The sequence below is a fragment of the Myxocyprinus asiaticus genome, chromosome 49, assembly GCF_019703515.2.
Source record: "Myxocyprinus asiaticus isolate MX2 ecotype Aquarium Trade chromosome 49, UBuf_Myxa_2, whole genome shotgun sequence".
Taxonomy (NCBI): domain Eukaryota; kingdom Metazoa; phylum Chordata; class Actinopteri; order Cypriniformes; family Catostomidae; genus Myxocyprinus; species Myxocyprinus asiaticus.
This window is the reverse complement of record NC_059392.1, coordinates 16544220-16564200: the sequence shown is the minus strand read 5'-3', so window position 1 is coordinate 16564200 and position 19981 is coordinate 16544220. Positions and strand designations below refer to the sequence as shown.

Here is a 19981-nt window from a genome sequence, read left to right as displayed (position 1 = left end):
TTCAGAAAGATGCTCGCGGAGACAGAGACGGCTGAAAGCGCACCCTGTTTATTTTCTTTATTTTACAAAAGCACAAGATTTCTTTGTTATTTTGAGTGTACACAAATAAAAGTAGACCCTTTATAGTCTCTAATGATGTCTTACACTTATCTGTATGCCCAAAAACCTAAGTTGTTTCCACTGTTATGAGGGAATAATCTGGCAGGACGCGCCGTCGACCCCTGAGGGTTAAAATGGGATTGGAGAAATTATTTTATCATCGAAAAATTTACACATTTAAGTGTCCCAAGCCTAACCTTATATTGTGTGTATTACTGCAGGATGAAGCTGATAACAGCAGAAGTGGCCAAGTACAGGGCTGGGCTGACTTGTGCTCCTATGCATTACTTCCAAGTGACCTACAATAAACACATTTTGACCTTAGATGACCTTTTAACACTCGACGACCAAAACTGGGTCAATGATCAGGTGGGCACCCTGTAAATTCATATGCATTAGAAGCACATTCACATATTAACATTATTCACCACTGTAAATCAAATATATGTTTTATGAATTTTTGCAGGTGATTAACATGTACGGAGAACTGATCATGGAAGCTACAAACCACAAGGTAACAGCATATTTAGGAAATTCGCTGTATACGCCGAAATACGCCATATGCCCATCCTATTTTTCTTAAGATTTTGCTTATGCTCACCTAAAATCAGTGAAGATGTGTATGGCTGCCAGAACAACAAGTAGGCTTTTGACCAATCTACTGATGCAATGCCGCAGTACCGTTGAGTGAATTGTGAGGCACGCAAGATAGACAGTCCGACTTGTTGCTGAGCACCAAACAGAACATTCTTTTCAGCCGAGATGGAATATTTGCTAACCAATTATACTTTGTTTCAGTAAGGGTAAAACATTTGTAGCCTTTACCATGAACTGCTGATGAGCCAGCAGCGATAGCATTTCATTCAGAAGTGATCATCCCTATGCCCTAGTCCCTATGAAGTCTTTACCATCCACTGTGAGAGCTTTGAAGGGCTGAAAGGTGTGGGGCTAAAAAATAACATTAATTCGTAACTAAACTTTTAAGTAATTTTTACTGGAAATTCAGTTTGAAGTGATCTCAAAGCATGGCTATCATGAATGTTCAAACCTTCAAAATGCCCTTCGAAGGCTGATTTACAGTGCATCCGGAAAGTATTCACAGCGCTTTTGTTTTTTGTTTTTTCACATTTTATGTTACAGCCTTATTCCAAAATGGATTAAATTCATTATTTTCCTCAAAATTCTACAAACAATACCCCATAATGACAACGTGAAAGCAGTTTGTTTGAAATCTTTGCAATTTATTAAAAATAAAAAACGAAGAGCTCACGTGACGCCATGTGAGAGACAGATGTGTGAGACACAAGCTCTGCGAACTTTGCTAGTTTTTTAATTATTTTCATGTTGTGATCCGGTGAGATTCGATACACCCAGTTACATACTTGCTCTTTGAGGTAAATATGGCAAAGAAGTCAAAATTCTCAGACTCTGGAGACATTAAAAGACACTTACGTGTTCAAGCTGAGGCCTCTGACGGGACTGCGAGCCGAGGACTCAATTTGGATGGCACGTCGGGAGAAGACATTCAGCGTCAGTTGTCCAACATGTCGGTGATGTTGATGGAGGATCTCGCTGTAATACGTCGATCGATTACGGCAATGGAAACGAAATTCTCTGAGTTGTTTACAAGTGTGACAGAAGTTGCAAAACTAATTGATTATCTTGAGTCATCGGAAAGGGAATTATCCGCTAATCCGCCCGTGTCCAAAACAGATTTGGAATTAATTTAGGAAAAACTGGAATATTTTGAAAATATGAGCCAAAGGAATAACATACGAATTGTTGGAATTCCTGAGCATGAAGAGGGCAGAGATATGGTGAAATTCCTGGACGAGCTTTTCCTGAGTCTGCTCGACATAACAGGCCACAAGCTGGAAATCGAGCGAGCTCACAGAGTCCCAGCTCACAGATCTGCTGAGAGAGACAGGCCCCGATTGATTCTGGCCAGATTTCTGAAATCATCCGATAAAGATCTCGTATTGCGCCAGGCGAGGAGTAAAGGGAAGCTTTCTTGTTAGAACCATAATATTTTCTTGTTCCCGGACTTTGTGAATTCCACAAGAGAGAAACGTAATCGGTTCAAGGAATGTAAGAAACTCTTTCACCAACAGAAGATCGCCATTGCATTGATGTTTCCGGCCAAACTGAGAATAGAAACGAAGAATGGTCGCAAAGTATTTACTTGTCCAAAACAGGCACTCTCCTTTATAAATACATTGGAGTGAGTAAGCCATTTGATGCTTCTTATATTAGTGGACTGACTTGCGGTCCAGGTACTCTATTATCTGAGGAAGCTGGATGCCATTTTTGTTTTTTTTTGCATTGACTCCGCCTAGCGGCTGGAGTTTGTTTTATGGCATAACTCCAAGAAACTTTTGCATCGACTGAAGATTTTTTTTTTCCCGGCCAGATCGAGAATGGACGCTTTGGACGACCACAAAATATCTACATGCTCACATAAAGGAAGTCTTTTATAAAGTTGACGGGCTGAGTAAGTTATGGTGTTTTTTTTTTGTTTTTTTTTTGCGTGGCCTCCGAGTTAGTTTGGCTCTTGATCATCCGAGGAACCGGGATGCCGGTTTTGTTTTTCGCGCTGGCTCTGCCTAATGGCTGGAGCTTGTTTTGTGGAATTACACTACTTCGGGACAGTTGTGGTTAAATATGTTTGTTCTTTGTGCTTATGCCTCCTAGTTGAATGATTACCTTATCTGCTGCACTCATAACAGCCGGCTCACTGATCATTTGTTTGTCTGTCCAAGGAAACTGAACGGCTTTATATCAGCTGGAGTTTATTTTGTGGAGGAACACACCTTCAAGACAGTTTTGTGAATGAATCTACATGTTTTTTCTGTTATTCTGCCTGTTGGCTGGGGTCTGTTTTACAATGTATTTTCTGTTATGTAACTGTGCCTCACAAAATATGAGCAGAAACATCGGACTTGAATAATGAATAATCCGATGGCAAAGTTGTCGCGGGGGTTCTCGCATGCGTTCATGGACTCATGAGTTTTAAGGGATTGACGCTGGCTGGCGCTGTCGTGCGTGGGGTTAACGCGCACGTTTTTCTTTTTTCTGTTTGTTTTGTTCAGGGGGAAGTTCGGGGTTTGATTGTTTCACTAATGGGGAATGTGGTCTGTGTAATCTTGTTTTTGACACACTCATTTTTTTTATTTTTTTTTATTATATTAATATGTCAGATGTTAATGTGAATGGGTTATCTCTCTCCACATGGAATGTGAATGGGTTGGGGCACCCCATAAAAAGAAGGAAGGTTATTTCTGTTCTTAAGCGCAAGAAATATGAAATAGTGTTTCTTCAAGAAACGCATCTTTCCCCGCAGGAAGCTGAAAAATTTGGGAAGATATGGGGTGGAAATGTTTTCTTTAGTGCTGGCTCAAGTAAGAGCAAGGGAGTCATTATATTGATTAATAGACATCTACAATTCAAATGTCTCAAAAAGATTAAAGGTAAATTAGGAAGAGTCATTGTTGTTTTAGGAGAAATTCAGGGGCAAAGGTTGATTTTGGCTAATATTTACGCACCTAACGTTGATGATCAGGGATTTTTTATAGATCTTGAAGGGATGTTGCAAGCTGCTGGCACCCCTCATGATATAATATTGGGAGGAGACTTTAATCTTTTGATGGACTCAGTCCATGATCATAGTGAAGCAAAAGTGTGTAAACCCCCTAGAACAACATTGACGCTTCACAAGATCTGTAAAAATTTTGGTCTTGTAGATATCTGGCGACTTTTGAGCCCATCTGGTAGGGATTATACATTTTTTTCATCACTTCATAAGATTTATTCTAGAATAGATTTTATATATATATATATATATAAGTCCCTCATTTCATCTGTTGTTGATTGCTCAATTGGAAACATCTTAGTCTCAGATTACCCACACACAGAGAAAAGGAAATCATATAGTTGGCGCTTTAATGTATCCCTTTTGCAAAATCCTGATTTCCAACAAATGTTGAAGACTAAAATCAATGTTTATATGGAGACCAACTGGTCCTCAGTATCCTCTGTGGGTGTGGCTTGGGAGGCACTTAAGGCGGTTCTTAGGGGTCGGATCATACAGTATGCCTCATTTATCAAAAAATCCAAAGCACGAGAACTCGTGGAGTTGGAAGGAAATATTAAAAGTGCCGAGGCAGAGCTGAAGCGCCGTATGTCATCTGATGGTCTCAGAGAATTGACCCAATTGAAATACAGGTATAATACTATTTTGTCGCAGAAAGTGGAGTTTTGGTTGTTCAGGGCAAGACAGTCATACTTTGAGTCAGGGGACAAAGCAGGGAAGCTTTTGGCTAGATATATAAAGCAGAGAGAGTCTTTTTCTACCATTCCCTCAGTGAAATCTGCTGGTGGTGAAATATTTACCTCAGCCATTGATATTAATAATGCTTTTAAAGAATTCTATCTTGATCTTTATAGTTCCACATCTTCGTCTACTGATGAAGATATTAGAAACTTTGTGGAACCATTAGAACTCCCTAAACTGACGAATGACACTCTTGATTCTGAGATAACCTTGGTGGAACTTGACGAGGTAATTAAGTCCTTACCTACAGGCAAGGCTCCGGGGCCAGATGGTTTTGCCGCTGAATTGTTTAGATCTTATGCTACAGAACTGGCTCCACTTTTGTTAGAAGTTTATACTGAATCATTAAAGAATGGAAAGCTTCTGCCAACCATGACACAATCCTGGATCAGTCTGATTCTTAAAAAGGACAAAGATCCAAGCGAGTGTAAAAGTTACCGTCCAATTTCCCTGATCCAGCTAGATGTTAAAATTCTGGCTAAGATTTTGGCTAACCGATTAAGTAAGGTTATGACATCTCTTATACATATAGATCAGGTGGGGTTTATTCGGGGCCACAGCTCTTCTGATAACATCAGGCGTTTCATCAATATCATGTGGTCAGTAGCGAATGATCAGTCTCCGGTCGCTGCCATCTCACTTGATGCCGAAAAGGTGTTTATATGGTAGAATGGGATTATCTTTTTAAGATTTTGGAAATGTATGGGTTTGGGAGTACGTTTATTGGTTGGATCAAGTTACTTTATAGACACCCTGTAGCAGCGGTACAAACAAATGGATTGATTTCAGATTATTTTACTCTGGATAGGGGCACCCGTCAGGGTTGCCCTCTTTCCCCATTATTGTTCTGTCTTGCCCTGGAACCATTAGCAGCCACGATAAGAAAAGATGATGATTTTCCAGGGGTGATTGCAGGAGGTGTGGTGCATAAGCTTCTGCTTTATGCAAATGATATTTTATTATTCGTCTCTGACCCCACTAGATCTATGCCTTGCCTCCACAGAATTATTAATTATTTTCCAAGTTCTCAGGATACAAAGTCAGCTGGTCTAAATCCGAAGCTTTGGCTTTGACAGCGTACTGTCCAGTAACGGCCTTCCAGCCAGGCGCCTTCCAGTGGCCCAAACAGGGCATTAAGTATTTGGGCATTTTATTCCCAACAAATTTGTCTGATTTAGTCAGAGTTATTTTGACCCTTTGATAAAACGTTTTTCGAGCGATGTAGTCAGGTGGGCTTCATTACATTTATCTATGATTGAAAAGGTTAATGTTATTAAAATGAACTGTATTCCAAAATTTAACTACTTGCTACAGTCTCTCCCAGTAGATGTCCCCCTCTCTTATTTCAAGCAATTTGATAGCATAGGGAAGTCTTTCATTTGGAGTGATAAGCGCCCCAGACTACATTTCAATAAATTACAAATGCCGATTGACAAAGGTGGGCTAGGCCTACCCAAGATTCTGTTTTATTATTATGCATTCGGTCTCAGACATTTGGCTCATTGGTCGCTTCCACCTGAAAGAGCCCCTCCCTGGTTCTGCATTGAACAAGAACTTCTTGCCCCTATTTTGCCATTGCACAGCCTTTCCATCAAACTGAATAGAGAAGTTAAATCACACCCCATTATTTCACATTTACACTCAGTATGGACACAAGTATCCAGAGTGTTTAATTCAGATATTTATCTAAATGTTGCCTCAAGCCTATGGCTAAACCCCAAACTATGCATTAATAAGTCCCCTTTTTGTTGGTCTGAGTGGATTGTGAGGGGGGTTAATACATTCGGTGATCTTTACGAGAGCGGTGTGATGAGATCCTTTGAAAATCTGATTCAGTATTTTGGGATCCCCAGATCTCAGTTTTTTAGGTATCTTCAGTTACGCCATTTGCTCTGTACTATTTTTGGGAGTAGCATACTCCCCCCTAAAGCAGCAGATACTCTAGGAGAGGTGATTTCTACTTTTGGAAAGGGCCATGAGGCATCAGTGTATTACTCCTTATTAATTCAGAGTCTGGGGGACGGAGTCTCAACCACTCTCAAGAGATTATGGGAGAAAGATTTAAACCTGGAATTGGAGGAGAGAGAATGGGCTAGGATTTAAAAAAACAAAAACTGCATCGAGAGATGCAAGGGTGCGCCTTATACAATTCAAGATTTTACATCGGTTCTATTGGACCTCCTCTAAATTGTATAGGTTTGGTCTTAAAGACACACCCGCCTGCTGGCGATGCCAATCAGAGGAAGGAGACATGGCCCATGTTTTTTGGTGGTGCGCTGAGATTCAGGAATTTTGGTTGAAGGTACAGAGTGTTCTGTGTGACGTGTTGGGCATTCAGATTTCGTTTTGCCCCAGACTCTGTGTTTTGGGTGATGGGGCGGTCATTGACGTAGGTGATAAATACATAAAAAATTGGGTCCTCACCAGTGCGATGATAGGCAGGCAGATTGTTTTAAGGGGTTGGAAGTCGGTGGGAGCACCCTCAATTCGGGAGTGGTGCAAGGAGTTGGGAAGGGTAGCAGCCTTCGAGGAGGTAACATGTAGAAGACTGGGGATATGGGATTCTTTTATTGGGAAATGGGGTAGATATTTGACGTTTTTGGGGGGCTCTCACAGTGGGTCTGTGGAGAGAGAGGTATAGTTTAGAGTTGTATGTTTATTATAGGTGTATGTGTGTATGTATGTATATGTATATATATATACAGTGGTGTGAAAAAGTGTTTGCCCCCTTCCTGATTTCTTATTTTTTTGCATGTTTGTCACACTTAAATGTTTCACATCATCAAACAAGTTTAAATATTAGTCAAAGATAACACAAGTAAACACAAAATGCAGTTTTTAAATGAAGGTTGTTATTATTAAGGGAAAACAAAATCCAAACCTACATGGCCCTGTGTGAAAAAGTGATTGCCCCCTAAACCTAATAACTGGTTGGGCCACCCTTAGCAGCAACAACTGCAATCAAGCGTTTGCGATAACTTGCAATGAGTCTTTTACAGCGCTGTGGAGGAATTTTGGCCCACTCATCTTTGCAGAATTGTTGTCATTCAGCCACATCGGAGGGTTTTCGAGCATGAACTGCCTTTTTAAGGTCATGCCACAGCATCTCAATAGGATTCAGGTCAGGACTTTGACTAGGCCACTCCAAAGTCTTCATTTTGTTTTTCTTCAACCATTCAGAGGTGGACTTGCTGGTGTGTTTTGGATCATTGTCCTGCTGCAGAACCCAAGTTCGCTTCAGCTTGAGGTCACGAACAGATGGCCGGACATTCTCCTTCAGGATTTTTTGGTAGACAGCAGAATTCATGGTTCCATTTATCACAGCAAGTCTTCAGGTCCTGAAGCAGCAAAACAGCCCCAGACCATCACACTACCACCACCATATTTTACTGTTGGTATGATGTTCTTTTTCTGAAATGCGGTGTTACTTTTACGCCAGATGTAATGGGACACACACCTTCCAAAAAGTTCAACTTTTGTCTCGTCAGTCCACAGAGTATTTTCCCAAAAGTCTTGGGGATCATCAAGATGTTTTCTGGCAAAAATGAGACGAGCCTTAATGTTCTTTTTGCTCAGCAGTGGTTTTCGTCTTGGAACTCTGCCATGCAGGCCATTTTTGCCCAGTCTCTTTCTTATGGTGGAGTCATGAACACTGACCTTAACTGAGGCAAGTGAGGCCTGCAGTTCTTTGGATGTTGTTGTGGGGTCTTTTGTGACCTCTTGGATGAGTCGTCGCTGCGCTCTTGGGGTAATTTTGGTCGGCCGGCCACCCCTGGGAAGGTTCACCACTGTTCCATGTTTTCACCATTTGTGGATAATGGCTCTCACTGTGGTTCTCTGGAGTCCCAAAGCTTTAGAAATGGCTTTATAACCTTTTCCAGACTGATAGATCTCAATTACTTTCTTTCTCATTTGTTCCTGAATTTCTTTGGATCTCGGCATGATGTCTAGCTTTTGAAGATCTTTTGGTCTACTTCAATTTGTCAGGCAGGTCCTATTTAAGTGATTTCTTGATTGAGAACATGTGTGGCAGTAATCAAGCCTGGGTGTGGCTAGAGAAATTGAACTCAGGTGTGATAAACCACAGTTAAGTTATGTTTTAACAGGTGGGGCAAACACTTTTTCACACAGGGCCATGTAGGTTTGGATTTTGTTTTCCCTTAATAATAACAACCTTCATTTAAAAACTGCATTTTGTGTTTACTTGTGTTATCTTTGACTAATATTTAAACTTGTTTGATGATCTGAAACATTTAAGTGTGACAAACATGCAAAAAAATAAGAAATCAGGAAGGGGGCAAACACTTTTTCACACCACTGTATATATATATATATATATATATATATATATATATATATATATATATATATATATGTGTGTGTGTGTGTGTGTGTGTGTGTATATATATATGTATGTGTGTACAGTGGTGTGAAAGTGTTTGCCCCCTTCCTGATTTCTTATTTTTTTGCATGTTTGTCACACTTAAATGTTTCAGATCATCAAACAAGTTTAAATATTAGTCAAAGATAACACAAGTAAACACAAAATGCAGTTTTTAAATGAAGGTTGTTATTATTAAGGGAAAACAAAATCCAAACCTACATGGCCCTGTGTGAAAAAGTGATTGCCCCCTAAACCTAATAACTGGTTGGGCCACCCTTAGCAGCAACAACTGCAATCAAGCGTTTGCGATAACTTGCAATGAGTCTTTTACAGCCCTGTGGAGGAATTTTGGCCCACTCATCTTTGCAGAATTGTTGTAATTCAGCCACATTGGAGGGTTTTCGAGCATTAACTGCCTTTTTAAGGTCATGCCACAGCATCTCAATAGGATTCAGGTCAGGACTTTGACTAGGCCACTCCAAAGTCTTCATTTTGTTTTTCTTCAGCCATTCAGAGGTGGACATGCTGGTGTGTTTTGGATCATTGTCCTGCTGCAGAACCCAAGTTTGCTTCAGCTTGAGGTCACGAACAGATGGCTGGACATTCTCCTTCAGGATTTTTTGGTAGACAGCAGAATTCATGGTTCCATTTACCACAGCAAGTCTTCCAGGTCCTGAAGCAGCAAAACAGCCCCAGACCATCACACTACCACCACCATATTTTACTGTTGGTATGATGTTCTTTTTTTTAAATGCGGTGTTACTTTTACGCCAGATGTAATGGGACACACACCTTCCAAAAAGTTCAATTTTTGTCTCGTCAGTCCACAGAGTATTTTCCCAAGTCTTGGGGATCATCAAGATGTTTTCTGGCAAAAATGAGACGAGCCTTAATGTTCTTTTTGCTCAGCAGTGGTTTTCGTCTTGGAACTCTGCCATGCAGGCCATTTTTGCCCAGTCTCTTTCTTATGGTGGAGTCATAAACACTGACCTTAACTGAGGCAAGTGAGGCCTGCAGTTCTTTGGATGTTGTTGTGGGGTCTTTTGTGACCTCTTGGATGAGTCGTCGCTGCGCTCTTGGGGTAATTTTGGTCGGCCGGCCACTCCTGGGAAGGTTCACCACTGTTCCATGTTTTCGCCATTTGTGGATAATGGCTCTCACTGTGGTTCTCTGGAGTCCCAAAGCTTTAGAAATGGCTTTATAACCTTTTCCAGACTGATAGATCTCAATTACTTTCTTTCTCATTTGTTCCTGAATTTCTTTGGATCTCGGCATGATGTCTAGCTTTTGAAGATCTTTTGGTCTACTTCACTTTGTCAGGCAGGTCCTATTTAAGTGATTTCTTGATTGAGAACGGGTGTGGCAGTAATCAGGCCTGGGTGTGGCTAGAGAAATTGAACTCAGGTGTGATAAACCACAGTTATGTTTTAACAGGTGGGGCAAACACTTTTTCACACAGGGCCATGTAGGTTTGGATTTTGTTTTCCCTTAATAATAACAACCTTCATTTAAAAACTGCATTTTGTGTTTACTTGTGTTATCTTTGACTAATATTTAAACTTGTTTAATGATCTGAAACATTTAAGTGTGACAAACATGCAAAAAAATAAGAAATCAGGAAGGGGGCAAACACTTTTTCACACCACTGTATGTATGTATGTATATGTGTATGTATGTATATGTATGTATATATATATATATATATATATATATATATATATATATATATATATTGTCTGTAAATGTGTGTACTTATGTAAGACCACTGGGATGTTCGTTTGGGGTCAGGTGGGGTTCTTGATTAGGGAGGGGAAGTAGTGAGAGTTAATGCTGAATCATTATATATATGTTTTGTTTTTCTTTGTTTTGAAAATTAATAAAAATGTTAATCACTAAAAATAAAAAAGCGAAAAAATATCACATGTACCTTAGTATTCACAGCCATTGCTCAATACTTTGTTGAAGCACCTTTGGCACCAATTACAGCCTCAAGTCTTTTTGAGTATGATGCTACAAGCTTGGCACACCTATTTTTGGGCAGTTTCTCACATTCTTCTTTGCAGGACCTCTCAAGCTCCATCAGGTTGGATGGGGAGCATTATTGCACAGCCATTTTCAGATCTCTCCAGAGATGTTCAATCAGGTTCATGTCTGGGCTCTGGCTGGGCCACTCAAGGACATTCATAGAGTTGTCCCGTAGCCACTCCTTTGTTATCTTGGCTGTGTGCTTAGGGTCGTTGTCCTGTTGTAAGATGAACCTTCGCCCCAGTCTGAGGTCCAGAGCGCTCTGGAGCAGGTTTTCATCAAAGATGTCTCTGTACATTGCTGCATTCATCTTTCCCTCGATCCTGACTAGTCTCCCAGTTCCTGCCACTGAAAAACATCCCCACAGCATGATGCTGCCACCACCATGCTTCACTGTAGGGATGGTATTGGCCAGGTGATGAGCGGTGCCTGGTTTCCTCCAGGCATGACTCTTGCCATTTTGGCCAAAGATTTCAACCTTTGTTTCTCATGGTCTGAGAGTCCTTCAGGTGCCTTTTGGCAAACTCCAAGCGGGCTGTCATGTGCCTTTTACTGAGGAGTGGCTTCCATCTGGCCACTCTACCATACAGGCCTGATTGGTGGAGTGCTGCAGAGATGGTTGTTCTTCTGGAAGGTTATCCTCTCTCCACAGAGAAACGCTGGAGCTCTGTCAGAGTGACCATCGGGTTCTTGGTCACCTCCCCGACTAAGGCCCTTCTCCCCCGATCGCTCAGTTTGGCCGGGCAGCCAGCTCTAGGAAGATCCCTGGTGGTTCCAAACTTCTTCCATTTACGGATGATGGAGGCCACTGTGCTCATTGGGACCTTCAATGCTGCAGAAATTTTTCTGTACCCTTCCCCAGATCTGTGCCTCGATACAATCCTGTCTCGGAGGTCTACAGACAATTCCTTGGACTTCATGGCTTGGTTTGTGCTCTGACATGCACTGTCAACTGTTAACCTTATATAGACAGGTGTGTGCCTTTCCAAATCATGTCCAATCAACTGAATTTACCACAGGTGGACTCCAATCAAGTTGTAGAAACATCTCAAGGATGATCAGTGGAAACAGGATGCACCTGAGCTCAATTTTGAGTGTCATGGCAAAGGCTGTGAATACTTATGTACATGTGATTTTTTCGTTTTTTTATTTTTAATACATTTGCAAAGATTTTAAACTAACACTTTCACGTTGTCATTATGGGGTATTGTTTGTAGAATTTTGAGGAAAATAATGAATTTAATCAATTTTGGAATAAGGCTGTAACATAACAAAATGTGGAAAAAGTGAAGCGCTGTGAATACTTTCTGGATGCACTGTATCTAATTAGGAAACCGCTTGATATCGTTATTGCGATTATTATGTCAATTAAAAGATTACACAAATTAGGCAATGGTGTGGTTCGTCAGAGTAGCAGATTTTAATAGTGGATATGAGCTGCGCTCCAGTTTTATTTTTAAGCATTAAATATTGTAATAATGTTTGTTAATGTTATGCCTAATAAAAGTTATTTTAAAGAGATATCTATGGTATTAGATAGTATTCCGATGATGTCACGACAAGTGCCTTCGCCATCTTGTCTGGAGACATAGATCAAATCAGTTTGTCTGCTGGTGCAGTGGGAGAAAGAGTATTACTAAAACCATGTAAAGTTTAGTGTAATATTTCAAGTTTGGTATAAGCTTTCAAGCTTATATACAGTACTTTATAAACTGGTTGTTTCGATTTTTAAATGATAACCAGTTGTATAGTTCTATAATCTGGCCAACAAAACACAAAGATGAGGAAATCAGAGCATTCAGTAAGAAGGGATACGTAGGCAGGATTAATAGAAGAAAAAACTTTCAGCTGGTTGTATTGTGATCATGTCTTTCAAGATAAATCAAGGAACTATAAGGATATATCTCCCGTTATTAATGGAGTAATACAGACGAGTGATGACCAGCTAAAAGCTAAAATACTGTCTAATTGCACGCTAATGTTTACCTGGAAGTTTCTCTCATTTGTACGTGTTCTTCTGTTGCTGTCTTAGCCCTTTAGTAAAATATTTGTATCTCTTATACACCTGTGTAAATGTTGAATGACAATAAGTTGAATCTTGAATGTACAACTCTAGCATTCTGTACTTTTATTTACACTAAGCTGTCAGGACTCGGGACAGTTAGCGTTAGCATCAGCATGCAACCTTATCATATCTTGTGTGTTGGTTTTACTTGTTAAATACTCTGATATTATTAAATGTTTGACCGTGTATCATTTATTACATTTATTTTTAAGTAGACACTGTTACATTCAAGGTAATACAAAACTTACCTGGTTCTTGTTTCTAAAGTCCAGAGTATCAGTCATTGTATTGCAGCAGGTTTCAATGAAGACAGAGCTATGAAATTATGAATAACCGGAATAAATAGACCCTTCTTGATTTATAAATGATATATGCTATGAATGCGTAAAATGATAAACAAAAAAGTTATGATTACACAAGAAGCCATTTAACAGTTTTATATACTGTATTCTTTGAACACGGTTAATGTAGTGAGCTAAGACAGCGAACAGCAGAACAAAATCTATAATAAAACAGTTTAGAGCACGTTTAAAATGAAACCATCCACAGACTAATGATTTTAGAGACTTGAATATGTTTCCTGACTCATGTAAGCATTAACAGTGTGCATGGAGTATTGAGGATATCACAGCACCTGGATAATATCAGAACCAGATGTGTTTTTCTTTCAAGTTGGAGGGATCCAATCCACCATTTAAGTTTATCTTAATATTTATCTTCTCATAACATCTTCGTGAAATATTATCCAACGTTTCTATATACACTTAAACGTTTTTCGCGGTCTCTATGTTTCGAATTTCTTTATTTTGTTGGTACCGTAAAAATGCAGTGCTTTGTTTACCAGTGTCTCCATCCATCATGGTGGTGGGGGCGCGTTTGATGACGTAATGGAATACTATCTATAAAAGAAATGTATGTAGTTTTATTTTTTTTTTTATTCCTGTGACATGGATGATATATACACATCCTCACCTGTTTAACACACCTCTAAAGCCTGACAAAGGTGGCATAAAATCAAAAACTACCATCAGACATGCGTGTCAGTAATGATTAATTATTGGTCCACGTACAGTAAATATGACATATTCAATATTCAAACTTATTAACAGCCTATTTAAATTGACGATTTAAGTTACTTGGTGGTGGCGAGACTGCCCATTCACCCCCTGAGATCTTGTTCTTGATCTTGTGTGCACTTCAGATGGACTCTGAAATATCGTATTACGAGTTCCGAGCACATGAATGACCCAGCGATGTCATACTTACGAGTGTGGGATACCCGAGTTGCCGTGTTGGGACTTTGGAAGGTGTGTATCGACAGGAAAGATGATGGAAACGAATGATTTATCTAAATTATTTCAACTTCTGTACTATATTTCAAAATATTATTTTGTTGTATATGACAGTCAACTACTGATGCACCCTTCGCGGTTAGTTTTAAGCAAATTGACTAATCATTTGTTAGATAAAAAGTTGTGAATGAGTGATACATGTAATTTACTTACGTTTATTCACCGGTACAACTGAAAACGAGCTTTTGCCGTCGTTCATTGTGTATTTGTTGAGTTCGGCTTCTTCCTTATTTTGTTTCCCACTTGAATGCGTGACATGTCGTAGTAATGAATGCCCATCTCAGAGGTATGAGCTTCCCAGGTCCACTTGAAGGCAGCATTGTTCACATAAGCTCATCGTTAGATCATATTTGGACTCAGCGGTTGCACTTTGGAAATAATAATAATAATAATAATAATAATAATAATAAAAAAACAAACAAAAAAAAACTTTTTGGTGCGATTCGTTTGGAGTTTGTGCGATTCGTGAAAATTTGAAATCTTCGAATAGCAACTGCGGGGCAAATGGATCTTATTAGAGCAGATGCAATAATAATGACGGTGATTCATGAAATATGCCATATTCTTTATGTTGGCTATACCTCAAAAACAAGCTTAGAACATTTAAGCTGAATTTATTGCTATTTTATACAATACAAATCAAATTCACATTGGCCTAATTATTAACATGACAGAACTAAACAGTTATACATTTTTAAATAAAAACAAGACGAACTCTCCCATTACAATGGCTGAAGCTGTCACTCACTGCAAGTTTATACTGTTTGAGCCCTGCAGTTCAGTGCGATTTCACTGATGCTCCAAACAGAGTTCTGCACTCTTGTGAATGCTCTCATTAAAAACAGAGGTGTCTAATCAGCATAATAAATCAACCATTTATACCGCATCTATGCCTTGATTAGAACAGGAGTGTTTCAGTTCCCTATCGATTCAGTTCACTCGACATTGCGGTGAAACGCTTTGGGGAATTCCTTCTCTGACCACCTATTTGAAGCCCTTGTATCATAACGGCAATCTTATGATTGGCAATGGTGTTTGAGCGCCGCCATTTTAGGTACACATTTGCTCTATATAAGCAGACACTCAGTCAACATTTCTTCTGAATTTTCTTCCTTCAAGGCCGACATCGTCTCGTCTTGACTACGACAATCATCTCATCTGAACAGCCCTTTCCTTGCCGTCGATGGACACCTTCCAGCAGACAGCATTTCCCTGCAGATGCTTCAGGATGTTCTTTGCCTGATTCTCAGTGCATGCAGCGAAAGATTCAGGCACTCTAGTGCCCCTCTAGTGTTCTGGCGAAGAGTTTCTCCGCCTCGCCGCAGGCATGAGGTTCTTCGCCTCAGCGAGACATCTGCCTGCTTCCCGCAGCATTCCGGCAGGAGCTGTATCCTTTGAAATATATATATATATATATATATATATATATATATATATACTGTATATAATATTCCGTCCAAGTGACGTAAAACACTCATATAAAGAGATGCTTGTGTGTACACATCTTTTTAAAAATGTCATATCGCAAGTGTTCCTGTGAGCAACACATCGCTCCATCAGACCAACAAGAAAGCTGCATTCGCTGCATGGGCCGCACCCACGCCGAAGCACAGTGTTGCTGTATTCAACGGGTCTGATGGTGATAATGATGCCGTGTCCCTTGCAGCTTCGGATATGGGAGAATGGTCCATGGAGGATGTTGCAGCCCCTCCCCCATAAGAGCTGATTCGCGTCCTCACGCGGGTGGTTGAGGAGCTCGGTTTACAGTGGTCCCCTCCAGTTGAGCCGGAAAATCTCACCTGGATGAGTGGTCCTGCATTCTGGCCACCGTCAAAAACTGCATCTCAAAGGGCAGCGCCATTCTTCCTGGAGATCCGGCTTGTGTGTTAACTCGCCTCATTAAATGTCGGCCTTAGAATCAGAGGACTGCGGTTTAAAACCAGCCATTGACTCAAGCTGATATGTGCCATGACAGAGTCCTGGATGTGACACAAAATTTAGTGGTTGCCTCAAGATGGCGCTGCGGGTCACAAAAATTCACCGGTGACTCAGTATGACTCACTGCTCTATTTCAGATCAGTGCCCAGCTGAGAACCCCACCCCTGCTTCTCTGGCTCTGCCAAAGACAGCCGAGCCATCAAATAATTTCCGTGTTGTGTTCAAATAGAGAATGTTCTCACAAAAAACAGAAATGCGCTCGCTGCAAGATGCCACATTCATACACTGCTCATCCTTGTAAGCCAGGATGGTAGACATGCATGTTCCTTTGTGTTGTGTTCACATAAACAATGTTATCACACAATAGAGAAAGCGCTGTTTGCGTCTGCGTGCGCTGCATGTGATCGACACGCACGCACATTTATACGCTGTTCACTTCCCCTCCTTACCGGAGTTCATGGAAGACTGCATGTGTGTTGTTCCTGTGCGATGATTTTCTCACAGAATAAACAAAGCACCGGTTGTGTCTGCTCACGCTGCACGTTCTCGACACGCATGCTTACACACCGTTCACTTCCCCTTCTCACCGGAGTTTGCTGGGAGATTACATATGTTGTTTCTGTGTGATGATTTTCACATAAACAATCTTCTCACACAATAGAGAAAGTGCTTGTTGTGTCTGCTTGTGCTGCACATGCTCGACACACGCACATTTACACACTGTTCACTTCCCCTCCCCACTGGTGTTTACCGATAGGCTTCACGCAGGCTGTTTCTGTGTATTGTGTTCACATAAACTGTTCTCATAAAAAATCAGAAACATGCTAGTCGCAAATATTGAGATGCACACATTCATACGCTGCTCATTCCCCGCCGTAGGTCACTGGGATGATACACAAATGTGTTTCTGTGTGTTGTGTTCACACAACCAATGTTCTCACACAAAAGAGAACACACTTGTTGTAAGAGACACACACACACATTCACACGCTGCTCATTCCCCGCCAGAGTTCACCGGGATGATACACAAAGATTCTTACAAAAAAGAGAAAAGCACTCGTGATGCCTTCACAAGACACCCAAACATTCTCATTTCTCTCCCCCTCCCCGCCGGAGTGTGGCAGGACTGGGATTTTACACAGAATGTTGCTTCTATGTGTTGTGTTTAAATAAAGGATGTTCTCATAAAGAGAAAAGCGCTCATTGCACTACACTAGGTGCATGCACTCAAAGAAGCCCTTCACGCTTCTTTTACCCACACACTCTGTGCACCACCGCTTCCTTGTGGCAAGCGGCGATCTATCTCCTCTTACGGCATTTGGATATCTATGGTCCCGGCTCGGGATGCACCTATGTTGCGTGCAGGAACTCACAATCTCTTCACAGAGAACACGATAGAGATTATTCTGAACTGCGGTGCACACAAAGGTTCTACAGCCGATGTCTTCCGTTCCTGTGTGAAACGGTGGACTTCGGCCCATTTTAGATCCGAGACGCTTGAATCATGCACTTGCAAAGCACCCATTCAAAATGGTATCTCAGAAACAGATCTTACTGCGCATCTGCCCTCGAGCTGATTTCCGTCAATAGACCTAAAGGACGCACGCATACTTTCATGTATGAGTTGCACCTAGTCTCAGGCTGTTTTTGAGAATCGTATTTGATGGAACAGCTTATTAATTCAGAGTCCTTTCCTTGGTTCTCCACACTCTCAAAATGTATTGATGCATTTTCTGTGATGGGCTATTATTAGCCCGATCAGATGCTCTGTTGTGTGAGCACAGGAATTTACTACTCTGAGGCCCAGGCTGTACAAATTGCAATGTCAGACTGGGTGAAAAGCATCTACCATCGCACTGTTAGGTCTTTTACATGAGACTTCTCCAACATTGGCTGCACGCCATGGGCTGACATGTTCTATTTTTCAGTTCCTCAAGGGAGCAAGGTGCCTAAACCCCATCGCCCTGCTACAGTCCCAGCTTGGGATTTAAACCTGGTGCTGAAGGCACTCACGAGCCCCCAGTTCGAACCATTGGAATTTGTTGAGTTGCATTTGGTAAGACCGCAATCCTATTAATTCTGGCCTCAGTTAAACAAGTAGGTGATATGCAGGTGCTGTCAGTTGACAGCTCATGCCTGGTATTTGGACTGGGCCTTTCAAAAGCCACCGTCAACCCAGAATGGCTATGTGCCTATGGTTCTATCCACGCCCTTCGGGGCTCAGGTGGTCCACTTACAAGCCTTTTCTCCCCCACCGTTAAATTCGGATGAGGATCAGTCGATGCATTTGTTTGTTATGCCCTGTGCATTACACATGTATGTGAAGCGCACCCGCCAGTTTAGGCTGTCAGATCAGCTCTTTGTTTGTTATGGAGGACGCACAAAAACTGTCCATCTCCAAGCAAAGGTTCTCTCACTGTATCTTTGATGCGAGTGCCCTCACTTATGAATCACAGGGCATGAGATGCCCTATTGGTGTGAAAGCGCATTCAACTAAAGGCATGGCCTCTTCATGGGCATGGACAAATGGTGTGTCCTTGCAGGATATATGCTTTGCATCAGGTTGGTCATCACAAACACTACGTGGCATCCATCTCTTCCAAAGTCCTCTCTGTCTAGAGCACTTATTGTTCCAACACTCAGCAGGTGAGCCCAGGCCCTTTTATTAGGGGCGGGCTACCAGATATAAACTCCTCTCACTTTCAACTGCTTTTATTTTTGGCAAACTTAATGTGTAAATGTTTGTATGAACAAAAAGATTCAACAACTAAGACATAAACTGAACAAGTTTCACAGACATGTGACTAACAGAAATGGAATATTGTGTCCCTGAACAAAGGGGGGGGGGGGCATTAAGTACTGCAGTGCATCTCCTCCTCTTGGACTGCACCAGATTTGCCAGTTTTTGCTGTGAGATGTTACCCCACTCTTCCACCAAGGCACTTGCAATTTCCCGGACATTTCTGGGGGGAATGGCCCTAGCCCTCACCCTCCGATCCAACAGATCCCAGACATGCTCAATAGGATTGAGATCCGGGCTCTTCGCTGGCCATGGCAGAACACTGACATTACTGTCTTGCAGGAAATCACACACAGAACGAGCAGTATGGCTGGTGGCATTGTCATGCTGGAGGGTCATGTCAGGATGAGCCTGCAGGAAGGGTACCACATGAGGGAGGAGGATGTCTTCCCTGTAACGCACAGCGTTGTGATTGCCTGCAGTGACAACAAGCTCAGTCCGATGATGCTGTGATCCACCACCCCAGACCATGACGGACCCTCCACCTCCAAATTGATCCCGCTCCAGAGTACAGGCCTCGGTGTAACGCTCTTTCCTTTGATGATAAACGCGAGTCCGACCATCACCCCTGGTAAGACAAAACCACAACTCGTCAATGAAGAGCACTTTTTGCCAGTCCTGTCTGGTCCAGCGAAGGTGGGTTTGTGCCCATAGGCGACGTTGTTGCCGGTGATGTCTGGTAAGGACCTGCCTTACAACAGGCCTACAAGCCCTCAGTCCAGCCTCTCTCAGCCTATTGCGGACAGTCTGAGCACTGATGGAGGGATTGTGCTTTCCTGCTGTAACTCGGGCAGTTGTTGTTGCAATCCTGTACCTGTCCCACAGGTGTGATATTCGGATGTACTGATCCTGTGCAGGTGTTGTTACACGTGGTCTGCCAATGCGAGGATGATCAGCTGTCTTTCCTGTCTCCCTGTAGTGCTGTCTTAGGCATCTCACAGTACAGACATCGCAATTTATCTGCGACATCTGCAGTCCTCATGCCTCC

The 19981-nt window shown here is 41.6% G+C and overlaps 1 pseudogene; it reads left to right on the top strand.

Annotated features, from left to right (window-relative positions):
• Nucleotides 1-321: 321 nt before the first annotated feature.
• LOC127438089 (sentrin-specific protease 5-like) overlaps nt 322-19981 on the top strand; it is a 37218-nt pseudogene continuing 17558 nt past the window's right edge.